Source organism: Heteronotia binoei, chromosome 4, assembly GCF_032191835.1.
Source record: "Heteronotia binoei isolate CCM8104 ecotype False Entrance Well chromosome 4, APGP_CSIRO_Hbin_v1, whole genome shotgun sequence".
Lineage (NCBI taxonomy): Eukaryota > Metazoa > Chordata > Lepidosauria > Squamata > Gekkonidae > Heteronotia > Heteronotia binoei.
This window is the reverse complement of record NC_083226.1, coordinates 184,148,967-184,168,738: the sequence shown is the minus strand read 5'-3', so window position 1 is coordinate 184,168,738 and position 19,772 is coordinate 184,148,967. Positions and strand designations below refer to the sequence as shown.

The window sequence follows — 19,772 nt, the reverse complement described above, 5'->3', positions numbered from 1 at the left end:
GTGTGTGAGTGAGAGTTCCTCTGAATCCTGTTCCTTCTGTCTGTCGCTGTAACTTCCCAGACAACTCCCTTCCAAGGTGCCACCTCTGCCTGCCGTGACGTCTGAGGAGGGAATCTGCTTTTTCTTCCAGAGTCCCTTTTCCTTTGAGGAGGTGTCCGTCTCTTTCACGGAGGCTGAGTGGGCCCTGCTGGATCCAGGACAAAGAGCTCTGTACAGGGAAGTCATGCTGGAGAACTATGGGAGCGTGGCCTTTCTGGGTAAGGATCTTTCATAGGGGCCAAAGGTGCCAATTGCTGCGATTGTGATGAGGCTTGAATCAAAAGATTCAATAGCAATACAGCATTTTGAGGCCTGTCCTGCTACTGTGGCTCACTGGCAGAGCCTCTGCTTGGCACGTAGGAGGTCCCAGGTTCAACCCCCAGCAGCATCTCCAGTTAAAAGGATCAGGTTGGAGGTGATGTGAAAAACCTCTACCTGTGGAGAGCTTCATTCATTCATTCATTCATTCATTCATTCATTCATTCATTCATTCACATTTTATTTATATTCCGCCCTCCCCGCCAGAGCAGGCTCAGGGCGGCTAACAACAAAGAGAGCTGCTGCCAGACTGAGCATACAAGACTGTCTTCAGTGGACCAAGAGTCTAATTCAGTAGCAGGCAGCTTCATGTGTTTAAGTGTGTGTGTACTTGTCCAGGGGCAACTGAGGCCAGTGTTGTGGCCATCTCTCAACTGGAGAAGGTGCCCTGGCTTGAGCCAAAGGGGATGAGAACCCTCAGAAATCATTATTTCTCTGTGTCTAAACTTTACAATACACCTGCCTGTGATCTGGAAACGGTCATATGCAGAACCGAAGCCTGGGTCTCCCTGAGTCCTCACTCTTTGTACCCAAGCAGCACCCAGTTCAGTGGGCACAGGAGGAGAGTGTGCACAAGTAATGCAGACCCTCTTTTAAGATATATAAAAGTTCATTAAAGATTTTTAAACATCGCTAAACAGCACAGTTTCTGCAGCTCGGCAACAAAAAAAGAAGAAAAGTTAGTTGCGCTGGCTTGCAGACTTCGAGTATCAGGTGCCAGAATGGAGGAAGATAGGCTTGTTTAGTCCAAAGTCAGGGCTCAAGAAGCCAAGCAAGGCAGAGTTGGTGGCTTAGCATCTTTCGTACACATTGTATCCATGCCTGACAGCCTCTCTTGGCTGGCTTTATAACCCACGGATAAGGATCATGCTTGCAGCGAAGTGCCTGGGAACAATCCTGCAACTACCTATCTTTGTTATCAGCAAGCAGCTGGCGTCAGGCCAGGAGACCGTGCACTTTGACGTCTTGTCTGTAGCTCTGTTCTCAGCCTCCGTCTGCAGCGCTCTAATTTTGTGGGTGATACCGGAAGGCTGGGGACAGCCAACTGAGGTTACCTGCTGAGGGTTTCGGTGGCTCTGCCCTAGCTATTGGCTGTGAATCCTGACAAGCCTGCAGTTCATATTCCTTCTGGTCAGCCGGCTGGCTACAGGGGGATCCTGTTGTACTGAGGAGTCCTCACTATTGCTGAGGCCTGGTTGACCTACAACACCGACTGAACTATCTAATACATGAAACACTTTGTATTAGATGACAACTCTTGTTGTAGCATGAATATACCAGCTGTAGCCTAAGTTACTCTACATAAAACTGTTCTTCATGATGAAGCAGGATAATAACAAGGTGTACTAGCATGGCTTCCCTCTGGGCGATACCCGTAGTATACGTTGTACCTTTACCTCAAGTGGTCCTAACGACCCAATCAAGGGCCCTTCTTGATGGAATCTTCCAGAGATTGTCAGCACCATCCTAATACCACCTCCCTCCTGGTTACACTACTGGTTACAGGTTCTCATGATTAACCAATTGTCACATTCTGGAGTCTGGCCCTGAAGAAGATAATGCTGCAGAGAGACACAAATCGCAAACACCTGAAAGTTGGACCAGGTGACAATAATCACATTAACCCTTGGGAGGGGGTGCTTTGCCTCAGAGATCCGTATCCCTTATAGCCAGTTTGGTGTAGTGGTTCAGTGAGTGGACTTTTATCTGGGAGAACCAGGTTTGATTCCCCATTCTTCCAGGTTAAACTGTTGGAGTGACCTTGGGTCAGTCCTAACTCTGTCAGAGATGTTCTCTCAAGAGCTGTTTCTGTCAGAACTCTCTCAGCCCCACCACCTCACAGGGCATCTGTTGTGGGGAGGGAAAGGAAAAGGAGATTGTAAGCTGCTCTGAGACTCCTTTGGGTAGGGAATGGCAGGGTTTAAATCCAATCTCCTCCTCCTCCTCTTCTTCACTTTGATCTTGACCATGACTTCATCCTTCCAGAAGAATTTTTATTCTTGACTTTCTTTCCTTTCCCATATAAGAATGATCAGACTCTTTCTCTCTCTGTCTCTTTCTGCAAAAGAAATGAGTATAAGAAAGACAGTGGTGGAAACAGACCATGCCTATGCATCCAAAGAAAGGCTGGAGAGTTCAACAAGAGGATCCGAAGAGCATATTTCCTTCCCAAATGAGCTGGCTGAGAGTGAGTATCCTTTATCAAGGGAAGAGGCAAGGAATAGCCACAGGGGATTTTTGGTTTACTTCTGAGCAACAAGCATAAAGCCTTCTGAGTAAGGAGTAAGAGAGGGAGGGTGGCCTTCTGGGGCCTGAAATCTGGAGGTGCAGAAACTCATTCTGGCCAAGAGCTCTGCTGTGGCTCTTGAAGGAGTGTGAGGTGTCCTTCAATACTAGATATTCTTGGGAAAGTTGGTTAAGATCAGCCAAGCTGGATGAGGCCAAGGGTCCGTCAATCCTTTCCTTATGTAGTCACATAGATGCCTTTGGACCTTACAAACCTCCCAGGTACTAAAAGGGCCTCTCTATTTATTCCAGCAGAGGATGATCAGAGAAATGAGGAGGATGAGGAACTTCATCAGCAAATGCCAGTCAGAGTTAAAAATGGCTTGAAAGGAAACGTCAGTTTTCGAGGCCTACCTAAGAGAAAGTACGGTGGCCATATGGCTAAGAATCAAGATGGAAGAAAGCGTAACATAACTAAGCACATGATAATGAAGGCAAGTAAATCCGTTCAGTGTGGAAAGTACTTCAGAAGTAGATCGCAGCTCCCTGTGTACCAAGGAACCCACACAGGGGAGAAACCATTCAAATGCACAGAGTCTGGAAAGAGATTCAAGAGGTTTGGAAATCTTCAGGAACATCAGAGAACCCATACAGGGGAGAAACCATTTTCCTGCAAAGTGTGTGGAAAGAGATTCAGGAATGGACATCTTGAAGAGCATCAAAGAACTCACACGGGGGAGAAACCGTTTGAATGCACAGAGTGTGGGAAGAGATTCAGTCAGAGTATCAGTCTTCAGCTGCACCAAAGAACCCACACAGAGGAGAAACCTTTTGTATGTTCAGAGTGTGGAAAGAGATTCAGTATGAGTGTGTATCTTCAACGGCACCAAAGAACCCACACAGGAGAGAAACCATTTGAATGCTCAGAGTGTGGAAAGAGATTCAGTCATAGCAGCAATCTTCAAGTCCATCAAAGAACCCACAGAGGGGAGAAACCTTTTGAATGCTCAGAGTGTGGGAAGAGATTCAGTACGAGTGCGTATCTTCAACTGCACCAAAGAACCCACACAGGGGAGAAACCATTTGAATGCTCAGAGTGTGGAAAGAGATTCAGTCAGAGTATCAGTCTTCAGCTGCACCAAAGAACCCACACAGAGGAGAAACCTTTTGTATGTTCAGAGTGTGGAAAGAGATTCAGTATGAGTGTGTATCTTCAACGGCACCAAAGAACCCACACAGGGGAGAAACCATTTGAATGCTCAGAGTGTGGAAAGAGATTCAGTCACAGCGGCAATCTTCAAGTCCATCAAAGAACCCACACAGGGGAGAAACCTTTTGAATGCTCAGAGTGTGGGAAGAGATTCAGTATGAGTGCGTATCTTCAACTGCACCAAAGAACCCACACAGGGGAGAAACCATTTGAATGCTCAGAGTGTGGAAAGAGATTCAGTCAGAGTGGCAATCTTCAAGTCCATCAAAGAACCCACACAGGGGAGAAACCTTTTGAATGCTCAGAGTGTGGGAAGAGATTCAGTCACAGTAGTCATCTTCGAACGCATCAAAGAACCCATACAGGGGAGAAACCTTTAGAATGCTCACAGTGTGGGAAGAGATTCAGTCACAGTCACAGTCTTCAAGTCCATCAAAGAACCCACACAGGGGAGAAACCTTTTGAATGCTCAGAGTGTGGGAAGAGATTCAGTTGGAGTAATAGTCTTCAAAAGCATCAAAGAACCCACACAGGGGAGAAACCTTTTGAATGCACAGAGTGTGGGAAGAGATTCAGTCAGGGTGGCAGTCTTCAACTGCATCAGAGAACCCACACAGGGGAGAAACCTTTTGAATGCTCAGAGTGTGGGAAGAGATTCAGTCGGAGTAGCAGTCTTCAAGAACATCAAAGAACCCACACAGGAGAGAAACCTTTTGAATGTACAGAGTGTGGAAAGAGATTCAGTCACAGTCGCAGTCTTCAAAACCTTCAAAGAACCCACACAGGGGAGAAAGCTTTTGAATGCTCAGAGTGTGGGAAGAGATTCATTTGCAGTAGCAGTCTTCAAGAGCATCAAAGAACTCACACAGAGCAGAAATCTTTTGAATGAACCGAGTGTGGAAAGAGATTCAGTTTGAGTGGCCGTCTCCAACGGCATCAAGTAACCCACATGGGAGAGAAACCTTTTGAATGCACAGAATGTGGAAAGAGATTTAGTCAGAGTTTCAGTCTTCAGCTGCACCAAAGAACCCACACAGGGGATAAACCTTTTGAATGTTCAGAGTGTGGGAAGAGATTCAGTCAGAGTAGCAGTCTTCAAGGGCATCAAAGAACCCACACAGGAGAGAAACCTTTTGAATGCTCAGAGTGTGGAAAGAGATTCACTTGGAGCGGCATTCTTCAACAGCATCTAAGAACCCATACAGGGAGAAACCCTTCTAATTCTCAGAGCGTGGAAAGAGATTCATTTGGAGTGGCCATCGTTCACCAGACCGAAGAACCCACAGGGAAGAAACATTTTGAGTGCTCAGAGTGACTGATTAACGATAGGAGACTGATTAACAATAGAAGTCCTCAATGGCAATACAGAGGAAAAATGCTCAGAATGTGCCGTTTAACTCAGCTTGGAAATCATCTAGAGAATTTAAGAACCACCAGAAAGAGAAACGGTGAAAATGCTTACCCCCAAAAAAGGTCTTTCTTCATATTTTACACCTAAAAGACAACTACTCTTCATATAGAACATTAGAATCATAGAGTTGGAAGGGACCTCGAGGGTCAACTAGTCCAATCTCTTGCACAATGCAGGATGTTCGGAAATACCGCCCCCTAAATTCACAGGATCCTCATTGCTGTCAGATGTCCATCCAGCCTCTGTTTAAAAACCTCCAAGGAAGGAGAGCCCACCGCCTCCTGAGGAAGCTTGTTCCATTTAGGTAGGAAAAATCCAATGCATGGCTATAGGATGGGGGAGACTTGTCTTAGCAGTAGTATGTGCGAAAAGGATCTAGGGGTATTAGTGGAACATACGCTGACTCATGTAAGGCCCTCTTCACACATACTATTGCTAAGACAAGTCTCCCCCATCCTATAACCATGGATTGGATTTTTCCTACCTAAATAGAACAGGCTTCCTCGGGAGGCGGTGGCCTCTCCTTCCTTGGAGGTTTTTAAACAGAGGCTAGATGGCCATCTGATAGCGATGAGGATCCTGTGAATTTAGGGGGAGGTGTTTGTGAGTTTCCTGCATTGTGCAGGAGTTTGGACTAGATAACTCTGGAGGTCCCTTCCAACATTTAATAATAATAATAATAAATTTTATTTATATCCCGCCCTCCCCACCTCGGCAGGCTCAGGGCGGCTAACAACATTTTATAAAAACATACAATATTAGATAAAAGCCTTTAGATTTAACAATATAAAACATTAAAACATTAAACTTAATAACATTAAAACCAATCCAATAAGTACAGTTATTCAGCGGTATAGGTCTTCAAACCGCATTGGCGAATCTTTAATTACCGATCTTCGTAGCAGTCCAAGTGTGCAAGTTTAAAAAGGGTGGTCTTGCAGGCCCTGCGGAACTGATCAAGGTTCCGCAGGGCCCGCACCTCCTCGGGGAGTCGGTTCCATAGGGTAGGGGCCGCGATTGAAAATGCCCGTGCTCTAGTATTCTGGTATTTAATCGGCCCAGGGATGGTCATTAGGTTTTTCCCGGCTGACCTCAGTGCTCTCTGGGGTTCATATGGGGAGAGACGGTCCCTCAGGTAGGCAGGTCCTCGGCCATATAAGGCTTTAAAGGTAATGACCAACACTTTGTACTGGACCTGGTATATAATCGTCAGCCAGTGCAGTTCACGTAGCCCCGGCCGTATATGTTCCCGTTTTGGGAGTCCCAACAACAGCCTGGCCGCTACGTTTTGCACTAGCTGCAATCTCCGAGTCCGGCACAGAGGTAGCCCCAAGTAGAGGGCGTTACAGCAGTCTAGTCTTGAGGTGACCGTTGCGTGGATCACTGTTGTGAGGTCCCGGCGCTCAAGGAAAGGGGCCAACTGCCTTGCCCGCTTCAGATGGAAGAATGCTGACTTGGCAGTGGCTGCTATCTGGGCCTCCATCGATAATGAAGGCTCCAGTAAAACACCCAGGCTCTTTACCTGGTGCGCTGCTTTCAATAGCGCACCATCGAAGGCCGGGAGAGCTATTTCCCTTCCCAGAGCGCTGCGACCCACGCAAAGGACCTCTGTCTTCGCTGGGTTCAGCTTCAGCCCACTCAGCCTGAGCCATGTCGCAACAGCCTGTAAGGCCCAGTCGAGATTCCCTGGAGCGGGGTCGGGCCAGCCGTCCATTAGTAGATAGAGCTGGGTGTCATCTGCATATTGATGGCAACCCAGCCCAAACCGCCGGGCAATCTGGGCAAGGGGGCGCATATAGATGTTGAACAACATCGGGGAGAGCACTGCTCCCTGAGGCACCCCACAATCCAGTGTGCGCCTCCGGGACCGCTCACCCCCAATAGCCACCCTCTGTCCCCGACCCAGGAGAAAGGAGGAAAGCCATTGCAAGGCCAACCCCTCAACCCCAATGTCGGCGAGGCGGCGCGTCAGTAGCCGATGGTCGACTGTATCAAATGCAGCCGACAGGTCTAACAGCATCAGCACCGCAACGCCGCCTACTTAAATGCAGAACTTTACATTTATACCTGTTAAAATTCATTTTATTGGTTTTAGCCCAGTTTTCCAGCGTGTCAAGATCATCCTGGATCCTGTTTCTGGGTTCTACTGCAGGGGTGGCCAATGGTAGCTCTCCAGATGTTTTTTGCCTACAACTCCCATCAGCCCCAGCCATCAGCCATGCTGGCTGGGGCTGATGGGAGTTGTACGGGAAAAAAATCTGGAGAGCTACCGTTGGCCGCCCCTGTTCTACTGTATTTGCAACCCCTCCCAATTTAGTATCATCTGCAAATTTAGTAAGTGGTTTCTCTATTCCTTCATCCAAATCACTTATTAGGATTTTGAATAAAACAGGTCCCAGGACAGATCCCTGAGTCACTCCTCTTGTCCCTCCACTTCAAGAGGATGAGGAGCCATTCACAAGCACTCTTTGGGTGTGATCTGTCAGCCAGTTACAGATCCACCTAACGGTAATAGGATCCAAACCACATTTTACCAACTTGCCAACAAGGGTAGTATGTGGAACCTTATCAAAAGGCCGTTGACACTATATTAACTCTTGTACAAAGCATGAATCTACACAGAAATCTTACCCTAACTAGGAAGAAATGTTAAAAATGCTTGGATTGTGGAAGGAGCTTCAGCCATGTTTGAAGCCCTCAAATAGATCTCACAGGGAAGAAAGCAGAGATGGGTTCTGCCGATTGAAAGAGATTCACGACCTTATAAATCCTCAGGGTGTGGCAAGAGCTTGAAGCACAGATCTGATTGTCATATTCCTCAGAGGATCTAGAGAGGGGTGAAACATTCCTATATCTGGCTCTGAGGAGGGTCTTTAGACACCCAGGTGTTGAAAGCTCAGAAAGAAGTTAAACAAAAAGCTTCCGGTTTCAGCATAGCGACGAGCAGTTGCATTCCCCATCGCTCTTGTGGGAGATGGTCTTTTGGGGTCACCAGAAGCAGGTAGACCCAGTAGGACCCCAGTCGGGGGGTTCTCAAGGCAGGGGAGCAAGAGGAGGGTTGAGCTGGGGCTTTCAGCTCCATTTTGAGCCTCCTGGTATCCCCGAAGCCCGGGTTGTTGCGGACACCTTAATGCAAAGGAGCTGTGAATGCCGGAGAGGAGGAGAAGGCAGCAAGGTTTTTACAACTGAGAAGAGGCTTCCAACAAAAGGCAATAGACAGAGCTAAGTGATTTACTATGTGCTAAAGAATAAGCAGCAGCTTGGAATTTATGGCCGGGCGATGAAAGGGGGGTGAAGTGAGGGCGGCGACGGAGACGAGGAGAATTTTGGAAGTGACGACGGCAACAGCTAAAATGGATTAAAGGTTTAGCGTTTGGTATGCTTGGTTAGCAGGCAGATTGCGGCTGCTGATGGACCTATAGCTGATTATTCTTATAAATACAAACTTTCTATTCCATTAATTTTGACTGCATGATTTTTGATAATTGTATGTGACTGCTGCTTTTGTGCTACATGGACGATGTTCTGGAAGGGACAGAATAGCGGAAATCAAAACACTAAATGAAACAGGCTGGTGAGATTTATTCCAGAGCGAGTGGACGGAAAGTAGAAGAGGAACAGGAAGAAGAAGAGGAAGAGAGAAGATTTAGTGCAGGGGTGGCCAACAGTATCTCTCCAGTTGTTTTTTGCCTGGTGTTTTTTGGCTGATGGCTGCAGCTGATGGGAGTTGTAGGCAAAAAACTTCCGGAGAGGTTCCGTTGGCCACCTCTGTCTTAATGAAAACATTTTGGACTTTAAATGAAAGCATGAGATGATAACACGTTAAGGCAACAATAACTGGAAGCAGGAGAGAGAGAAAAGAGTAAATGTGTTTGGTTTTGTGTGAGTGGAAAGCTAAGTGACTAGGTGCGGTTGGCTGCGTAATAAATATATCTGTGAAGTGGAAAACTTATAGACGGATACAGTGAATTGGTGGAACTAGATTTATGATAGTTAAACTATAAACTGTACAAGGAACAAGGCGGGAAGAAGGAAGGAAGAACAAGGTTGGAAGATTCAAAGTGGCTGACAGCAAGACGTGTTTATTTGAACTTTAAATTTCAGGAGAGATACTGGACTGTATAGAAGAGAGTGTGGGATGACTGATAAAGAGTGGAAGATGGAGTTCTCGGTGAGTGATTGGTGTAGGATGCAATGATAAAGCATGAGTGAAGAGAGGAGGGTATGAAAGGCATGGTGTATAGGTGTGAATGTTTAATTATTAGAAAATAGAAGTAATTATTACTGAGAGATATTGTGAACGGTTTTGGGTGTTTGACAACTGCAAAACAGAAGTAATTAATGGTTAAGTTTGATTATAACTAATTGTAATTAAAGATGTAATCAGTACTCGATTAACTGTAATTAATTACTTTCAAAAAGAAATAGATAATTTAAGTTGGTATAGCGTGATTCTGTCAACTAATGAATTGAGTAGTTTAATTTGATTCTGCGCAGGGAAAGGGGGAGATGTAACATTTTTGTTAAATAAGTAAATTGAGGAGTAGGAGATAAACTCAGCCCGTCTGAGATGAGTAAAACAGAGAGATCGACACTCTTACCAGGGATCCCTGAACCGGCGCATGTTGTGATTTCACAGGAGATCCTTGAAGAGTGGCAAACCGGTATGCAAATGTACCTAGCGACAGCGTTGAGTTAGGTGCAGGCCAATCTAATGGATCAGATCGGAGGGTCTTCTTCAGACACCCAGGTGCTGAAGGCTCAGAAAGTAGTTACACAAAGGAGGGCTTTTTTAGTGGTTCCCCCCCCCCCCCCCCCGTGGAACTCGCTGCTTCATGTTATCTGCAAATCTAAGTTTTTCTGACATCTACAAAACTGGCAGAAACATTTCCTTTTCCAAATCCTGTGATGAAATGGACGAGTTGGGGATAAGAGATCCCTGCAGCCTCTCTGCTACGGGCATAAACATCGTGTGACCAACTGGCAGCCTTAGTTCAGAAACTTTTTAAATCTGACAAGTAGCTCTTGAGAGTCATTACACAACCGTATCATCTCCCCCATCCAGCCTGCTGTGCGTGCGTGTTTTTTGCATGTGCGTGTTTTTCGGTGTCATTTTCTTGAAGCCCAAAGAGTTCTGGCGATAGAATTCATTTGGGTTGTCTCCTTACCCAACCACTCAGTAATGAAAAAGGGATGGCTGTAGTGTTTCCACGAGTGGGGGTGTACTGGAATATAGAAGCCATAAGGAAGTTAAGCTATACGGTTGAAAAACTGGCAAACACTACAGCTGGAACAGTCAAGACCTTACAAGCAGAAATAGAGTCTTTAGGAGGATAATTGTATCAACATCGTTTGGCTCTGGATTACTTATTAAATTCCCAGGGAGGATTATGTGTTTGGTTAAATACAACCTGCTGCCATTGGATCAATGAATCAGGGAAGATATCATCATTGATTTATTTAAAAACAATGATGAAAAACTGTGGTGTAAGATGGACAAAGATTTGATGAAATGGAACAAGCTTAGCTTGTCCTTACTGGGCAGGATAGCTGCAATTAAAATGAATATTTTGCCAAGGATAATGTATTTGTTTCAAACCATCCCGATTATAAAAGATGCAAAACAATTTAACAAATGGCAAAGGAAAATTTCTGATTTCATTTGGGCCGGAAAGAAACCAAGGATAAAGATGAAGATCTTAACGGACGCCAAAGAGAGAGGAGGTTTTCAACTTCCCGATCTAAGATTGTATCACGATGCAGTTTGTTTGACATGGATAAAAGATTGGATAACGCTGTTAGACAAAAAACCTTTATGGTTAGAAGCTCACGGAAATAAATTCGGCTGGCACGCGTACATGTACTATGGGAAGAATAAAATGGATGGTTTTTTCTCTCACCACTATGTCAGAAATACTTTACTAAGTACTTGGATAAAATACAAGAAATACGGGGACGAGAGAAAACCGCTATGGATAGTGCCAGCAGAAGTAATAAAAATAACAGCTGAATCCGAAGAAAAAAGAGAAATGTCATATAATCAACTGCTTAAGATTCAAGGAGACAAAATTGAATTAAAAACCTCAGAAGAGCTAAATAATAACTATGATTGGTTTCAAATGCAACAAATTAAAAGCTTGATGGAAAAGGACATAAAATTAGAGGGAATTAGACGAGAACAAACAGAACTGGAAGGGGTCTTGCTGGTGACAATGAAAAATTGATATCAAAAGTATATACTGTAAGTTATTATTGAAATGGTCTACAGAAGAAGAAGTAGTAAAATCTCAAATGGTCAAATGGGCAATCAATGTGAACAGAGATCCATGCGACGGTCACCTCACGATTGGACTACTGTAACGCCCTCTACGTGGGGCTGCCTCTGTGCCGGACCCGGAAGTTACAGCTAGTGCAGAACGCGGCGGCCAGGCTGTTGCTCGGTCTCCCAAGATGGGAACATGTACGGCCGGGGCTACGCGAACTGCACTGGTTACCGATTGTATACCGGGTCCAGTACAAAGTGCTGGTTATCACCTTTAAAGCCCTATATGGCCGAGGACCAGCCTACCTGAAGGACCATCTCTCCCCGTATGAACCCCAGAGAGCACTGAGGTCAGTAGGAAAGAACAGACTGACTACCCCTGGGCCAAGACAAATCAAACTACAGAACACTCGCTCTCGGGCCTTTTCGGCCGCAGCCCCACATCTCTGGAACCAACTCCCAGAGGAGGTGCGGGCCCTGCGGAACCTTGATCAGTTCCGCAGGGCCTGCAAGACCACCCTTTTTAAATTAGCTTATGAATAACTGAATCAGCCGCCCTGAGCCACTTCTGGGAAGGGCGGGGTATAAATCTTAAATAAATAAAAAATAAAATAAAAAATAAAAAATTATACCAACAACGAAGAAAATCCGCCATCAGCATCAACTAGAAGAGCGTCAAGGATAGCGTTATAATATGTTTTAGTTAATTGTTTTAATCAGGTTTTTAAGGTTAATTAATGTTTAATTTAATGTTTCTAATGTGACTGTTTTATTGTTGGTGCACCATTGGTCACCGTATTGTTAGCCGCCCTGAGCCTGCTTCGGCAGGGGAGGGCGGGGTACAAGTAAAATTTATTATTATTATTATTATTATTAAATACAAATGGATGCATGGGAGCACCTTTGGAAGAACTCAATGAAGATATCAACTTGTCAAAGTATTAAAGAGAACTGTTTTAAGATGATGTACAGGTGGTACATGACTCCGAAAAAACTGGCTAAGATAAGTAAGAAAATGTCAGATAGATGTTGGAAATGTAAAAAACATGAAGGTTCTTTCTTCCATATGTGGTGGACATGTGAAAAAGCGAAAGAATTCTGGAAGATGATACAACAAGAAATCTCCAAAATTTTGGGCTACGATTTTAAGAAAACTGCAGAGACGTTTTTACTTGGATTACAATTAGAAAAATTTCCAAAAGAAGATAGGACTCTAATTTGGTACCTGTTATCAGCTGCTAGGACTTTATACGCGCAGCTTTGGAAGCAAGAAAAAATACCGGAGAAATGGGACTGGACCATAAAAGTTTTATCGTGGTGTGAAATGGACAAATTAACTAGAACACTAAGAGACTATGATTTAGAGATATTCAAAAGGGAGTGGAGAAAATTTAAAGGATATATGGAGAAAACTTGGAAAGTAAAGAAACATTGGACAATTTTTTAGTTGTAAGAATATATACATTGAACTTTGAGCAGTTAGAAGTGCCTTTAGTATTGATTTGAATTTATAACCTCGGGGAAGTCAACATTGGAGGGAGGGGGGATGGAAATGTCATATGGGTTAATGCGGAAAAAAAAATTTAAGAAATAGTTAAGTTTTGTAACCATATGCTACCAATAAATTGTTTAAACTAATGAATCAGGGAAGATAGAAACGGACGTGAGAGTGTTACAACAGATAGGGACGCAAGTTAGGGAATTGTACAGCTCGGGAGGAACAGATTGGTGGAGGTGGTTGACAGGGTGGCTGCCGAATTTGAGCTGGGTTAAGGGATTATTCATGATTTTTATTCTGATAATATGTATTGGAGTGCTTGTATGCTGTTGTATATATTGCTTACCTGTATGTGGAGGGATCATAAGGAGCTGGAAACCAGGATCAAAAACCACAGTCATGAGTATAAGAGTATTATCATTGACTTAGACTAGAGAAACAATGCAAAAATAAAAAAGAGGAGGGATTGAGCGAGGGGGCTGTTGTTTATCTCTAGTCTGAAGAGAGGAATGTGTTAGAGTTGGAGAAAATCTGTACCAGGAGCTGTAAGAGGAGGTGAAAGGTTGGTATGTAGAAAAATAAGATAAGGGAAATGCGGGAGGGGGGAAAGTTATTCATGGCTTGGGGCCATGAGGGGATCAGCCAATTGGATGGTCGCACGAGGGCTTTAGGCAAAAGTATATAATAGCTGTGCTGCCTCACAGCAGGCAGAGTCAACGGGTGGTATTTTACTGTCCGGGCTCTCCATGCATTTGCAAATCACGCTTTCAATAAACAATCCTTCCTGGACCCAAGAGTGTTAGAGTTGTCCTTGGTTCGAGTCCAGAGACAGACTCTACACGTGTCACTAAGAGGTCAGACGCCCATACAGACACACAGTAGTATTTTGGAAATGGAATAGTATCTGTGGAGTTGGCTTGTGAACCTTGTGGAAGGTGAAGGAAGGAAAGGAAAGGTCCCCTGTGCAAGCGCCAGCCGTTTCCGACTCTGGGGTGACGTTGCATTCAAAATGTTTTCACGGCGGTGGTTTGCCATGGCCTTCTGTTATGTCTCTGAAATAAGCCTCCACGTCAGTCTTCAAGTCTGTTTTATTATCTCCACGTCAGTCAATACACACAACATAAAACCATATCCTACAGCTGCAATGACCACTCCCTACTTCCTACTTAACTTATATACAACCCTCTTAAAGGGACATACACCACACCTTCCCCAGTCTTTTACACTTTCCCCCCAGCATGCTGGGGACTCATTTGACCGACCTCGGAAGGATGGAAGGCTGAGTCAACCTTGGGCCGGCTACCTGAATCCACCTTCCATCGGAATTGAACTCAGGTTGTGAGCAGAGAGTTCTGACCACAGTACTGCAGTACTGCTGAACATGTTCCTTACTCCTGATTCTCTTCCCACCCCCAGATTTTCCCAGGAAGGAGAAGCAAGTTTCTCTCCTCCTGCTCCTTCCCCCGCCCCCTAAAACCATGAGCCAGAGATGCCCCGGAGGAAGCCCTGGGCCAAGGTGACTCCCCACCTCTAACTCCTCAGAGGTCCCCTTGAATCCCCCTTTGGAGATTATGACCATGCAGCAAGGTGAGAGATTTCATCTCACTCCTTTAATTTGGAAAGGACTGTGCATTAAAGTTGCTAATAGACCTGAAAGGGTGGGGGATCCTGTCTTTTCCCCAGAGGCTTTGTGGGTGGAAATGGGCATCTGAAGAGATAAATAACAGCCCATCGTGCCTCTGTTAAAGGGAGAGAATGGTTTTTTCCCCTTCAGGCAGTGAGCGACCCTAGAAAACAAAACTCAGGAAGGGACACAGCTCAAATAAAGAGATGATGATTTGCACCAGGCAAATCAGACTTTGTGTTTTCTATGTTCAGCATGTTTTTAATGAGTTGGTCTTCATTAAATTCACAGGAGGCTTTGGAAGGACTTTGAGTGCCCTTTAGCAGGTCACATTTTCAGGCTAACTGACCTTGCCAGATAGCTTTAAGGACTAATTTTTCTGCCAGATAGCTTTAAGGACTCCTTTTCTCATGCTTCCTTCTCTCCTTCCCACCCCATAGGCAACCTATATTTTCTGCCCCCATTTTCAGCTTTCCAGTTTGGTGTAGTGGTGAAGTGCGCGGACTCTTATCTGGGAGAACCAGGTTTGATTCCCCACTCCTCCACTTGCACCTGCTGGAATGGCCTTGGGTCAGCCATAGTGGTTAAGTGTGCAGACTCTTATCTGGGAGAACCAGGTTTGATTCCCCACTCCTCCACTTGCACCTGCTGGAATGGCCTTGGGTCAGCCATAGTGGTGAAGTGCGCGGACTCTTATCTGGGAGAACCAGGTTTGATTCCCCACTCCTCCACTTGCACCTGCTGGAATGGCCTTGGGTCAGCCATAGTGGTTAAGTGTGCAGACTCTTATCTGGGAGAACCAGGTTTGATTCCCCGCTCCTCCACTTGCACCTGCTGGAATGGCCTTGGGTCAGCCATAGTGGTTAAGTGTGCAGACTCTTATCTGGGAGAACCAGGTTTGATTCTCCACACCTCCACTTGCAGCTGCTGGGTGACCTTGGATCACCTGCAGTTCTCTGAGATGTTCTCTCAAGAGCAGTTCTTTTTCTTTCCCCATTTCCATTTTTCTTAAATTTTATATTACCTAACACATCATGCAATAAAAACACAAAACAAAATACAAACGCTGTATTAACATAACGAAATTTAGGGTTTCCTTTGAATTGTCAAGCGGCCCCGTGGCGCAGGGTGGTAAAGCAGCAGTACTGCAGTACTGTGATCTGAACTCTCTGCTCACGACAGGAGTTCTATTCCAGCGAGAGCTGGTTGAAGTAGCCGGCCCCAGGGTTGACTCAGCCTTCCATCCTTCCGAGGTCAGTAGAATGAGTACCTAGTTTGCTGGGGGGGAAGTGCAGATGACTGGGGAAGGCAATGGCAAACCATCCCGTAAAAAGTCTGCCATGAAAACATTGGGAAAGCAAGGTCACCGCAGAGTTGGAAACGACGTGCTTGCACAGGAGAACTTTCCTTTCCTTGGATTGTCAAATATATATAACTTTCATGGTTTCAAACTTTAAAAGTATATCAAGTTAGCATACAAAGGGTTATTTGGTATAATATTCTGCCATAAATATTCAAGTACCGGAAACCATGGTCTAACAACCTTTCTTGATATTTTTCATCAAGAGCGGGTCTTGAAGAGCTCCCTCAGCCCCACCTACCTCACAGGGCGTCTGTTGCGGGGAGGGGGAGGGAAAGAGACGGTAAGTTTAAATCCCTCCATTCGGGGAAAGAACGGACTCCATTCTTTCATAGGGGCCATGGGATAGAACGGAGGTATCAGGCCTCCACTATGGCTCCCAGTCCCTCCATTTTATTCTATGGGCTCATAGGACAGAATGAGGGAGGGACGCACAAGTCGTTAGTTTTGGCGAGGGTGCAAAAAGCTCTAGGGGCAGCCCTTGACGTGATTTCTGGGAGAACCGGGTTTGATTCCGCACTCCTCCACTTGCACCTGCTGGAATGGCCTTGGGTCAGCCATAGTGGTTAAGTGGGTCATCCATAGCTCTCGCAGGAGTTGTCCTTTCAAGGGCAGCTGTTGTGGGAGCCCTCTCAGCCCCACCAACCTCACAGGGTGTCTGTTGTGAGGCAGGATGGTAAAAGAGATTGTGAGCCACTCTGAGATTCAGAGTATTGGACGGGGTATAAGCAATATCTTCTTCCTTCCTCTCTCCCCATTCAGCATCCTCTACCTTGGAAAAGTAAAGCCCAGTTCTGAGCTGCCGGCCACTAGGCCAGGCCCTCCAGGACTTCGGGGGTGGCGAAACCTCACTTTCCCTTCTGATCCAGTTTGGTATAGTGGTTAGGAGGACAGACTCTAATCAGGAGAACGGACATTGTATGTGCAGTTGTGGAAGCAAAATAAAATTCCAGAAAAATGGGACTGGGTTATGAAAACTATGCACTGGAGTGAAATGGACAAATTAACAAGAACACTAAAGGAACTTGATATGGAAAAATTTAATAATGAATGGCGAAAGTTTCAGAACTATGTGGAGAGAACATTGGAGAGTGAAAGGACACTTGGTGATATTTGATAATGGATAACTTGTTTATCAGCTATTTTTAATTTACTGAGACAAGAATGATAGTTAAAATGAGAGTATGAGAAAATATTTTGTTCTTTCTTAAAAGATTATAATAAGATAGATAATACGACTTAATTTAGTAATATATTGGATCATTAATCGAATGAGGTAATAACCATAAAGAAGTATAAGTTCCTTTTTTCTTTTTAAACAGTTGTTTTTTTAAAATGTTAAATTACCTTTATTGCTTTTATATTGTAAGTAACACTGGGGAAGTCTTGAAACCTCAGCTTGAGACCCTGGAGAGCTGCTGCCAGTCTGAGTAGACGATACTGACTTTGATGCACTGAGGGTCTGATTCAGTATAAGGCAGCTTCATATGTTCATATGTTGTGAAAGCAACGTGGCCCCAGAGTCGGAAACAACTGGTGATTGCATAGGGGACTACTTTTACCTTTACCTTTTTTAAATTGTCAAATATATATAACTTTCATGGTTTCAAGCTTTAAAAGTATATCAAATTAGCATACAAAGTTATTTGGTATAATTTCATTTTGTGATAAATATTCAGTTAACCTTTTTTTATATATTTTTCATCATGGCACCTGGGTTTTTTGGCCACTGTGTGACACAGAGTGTTGGACTGGATGGACCATTGGCCTGACCCACAGGGCTTCTCTTATGTTCTTATGCATGAACTCATGAAGCTGCCTTATGCTGCCTCAGCCCCTCTGGTTTAATATTTTCTACTCAAAATATTTCCTGTGTGTGTCAAAGTCCAATGACTGAGGCGTATGCAGTCGTTGATTTTCTGGCATTTGGTGTGAAGGTGGGCACTTCCAGTGATAAGCCAAAAAGTAGGGCTCTGTTCTAGGTGGCAAGATGCCACCTGTTCTGCAAAGTATGCTGGCACCCTGCCCTGTGAGAGTCGCCAACCTCCAGGTGGGGCCTGGAGATCTCTCGGAATTACAAGGTATCTCCTGAGGACACAGATCCGTTCTCTCGGGGAAAATGGCTGCTTTGCGAGGGGGGACTCTCTGGCATTAGACCCCACTGAGGTTCCTCCCTGCTCTCTGCAAATCTCGAGGAATTTCCCAACCCAGAGTTGGCAGCACTATCTGACTGCCAAAGAGAATTCTCTACCCAAAGGCTGATTAACACGTGGAATTCACTGCCACAGGAGGTGGTGGCAGCTGCAAGCATAGCCAGCTTCAAGAGGGGATTGGATAAGCATCTGAAGCAGAGGTCCATCAGTGGCTCTTAGCCACAGGGTATAAATAGAACTCTGTCTGGGGCAGGGACGGTCTGTATTCTTGGTGCTTGGGGGGAAATAGTGGGAGGGGTTCTAGTGTCCTGGCCCCACTGGTGGACCTCCTGATGGCACCTGGGTTTTTGGCCAGTGTGTGGCACAGAGTGTTGGAGTGGAGGGGCCATTGGGCTGATCCAACTCTTATGTTCTTTATCTGGGGCAGTGATGCTCTGTATTCTTGCCGCTGGGGACAACAGCAGGAGGGAATCTGAGGTTCTGGCCCTGCTGAGGACCCCTGGGTTCTGGCCACTGTGTGACAGAAGAGCGCTGGAGGGGATAGGATCATTGGCCTGATCCAACATGGCTTATCTTATGATCTTCTGTCGGGGGCAGGGATGTTCTGTATTCTTGGTGCTGGGGTGGGGGGCAACAGCAGGAGAGAAAGTGAGGTTCTGACACTGCTGGTGGACCTCATGAGGACCCCTGGGGTTTTTGGCCACTGTGTGACACAGAGTGTTGGAGCGGATGGGCCACTGGGCTGATCCAACAGGGCTTCTCTTATGTTCTTCTGTCTGGGGCAGGGATGCTCTGTATTCTTGGTGCTGGGGCGGGAGGCAACAGGGCTTCTCTGAGGTCCTTCCCCTGCCCCGGCCGAGGGCTGCAGCAGCAGCATCCAGCCACTGTCCATCTGCCCCTCCCTGCCCTGCAGCCTCCCCAGATCTGGCGCAGAAGAGCCCCAAAGCCCTGAGCAGCAGCCGGAGCTCCTCTCGGCGCAGGAGACGGCGGGGCGCCCCTTGCCTCCCTCTGCAGCGCCGAGAGGGTTAAAGCCACCGAGCTGGCGGCTGGAGCGGCCGCGGGAGGACCGGGAAGGCGGGGAGGGGGCGGAGAAGGCTCTGCAGCCCGCGGAAGAGGAGCGGGAAGCCGCGGAGGTGGGTGGTCCTCCCGGGGGAGAGCTGGAGACCCCCCTGGAGGTTGGCAACCCCAGCAGGCAGCAGCAGCCGGAGGGTGTCGGGCAGGGGGCCTCGGGGGGAGTCCCAGGCTGGCAGCTGCAGGGAGGGGTTGCCAGCTCCCGGGCGGGAAGTCCCTGGGCATTGGGGGAGGGGGTGCATGGCGGGAAGGGCCAGCTGGGGGGGGGAACCCGAGACGGGGACAGCCACCCCTCTCCCCCCCTCCCTCCCCCCCAGAAAACTGGCCTCTGCCGGCGAGAGGTGGGTGGTCATCCCGGGGGAAGAACTGGAGACCCCCCTGGAGGTTGGCAGCCCCGTTTGCAGTGGGGGCGGGGGAGGGGAGTCTGGAAGGAAGCGCCTCCCTGCCCACACCTTGGCTCTGTCTGCAGCTAGAGACAAAGGGGCAGCTGGAGCTGGAGACAAATGGGGCTCAGTTTGGGGCACCACATTTGAAGAAGGGGCCAGACCAGCTGGAAGGGTCCAGGGGAGGGCGACGAAGATGGAGAGGGCTCTGGAGACC

At 46.4% G+C, this 19,772-nt stretch overlaps 1 pseudogene; it reads left to right on the top strand.

Moving 5' to 3' along the window:
* The first annotated feature begins 3,394 nt into the window (after positions 1-3,394).
* LOC132570192 (zinc finger protein 658B-like) overlaps positions 3,395-19,772 on the top strand; it is a 48,756-nt pseudogene continuing 32,378 nt past the window's right edge.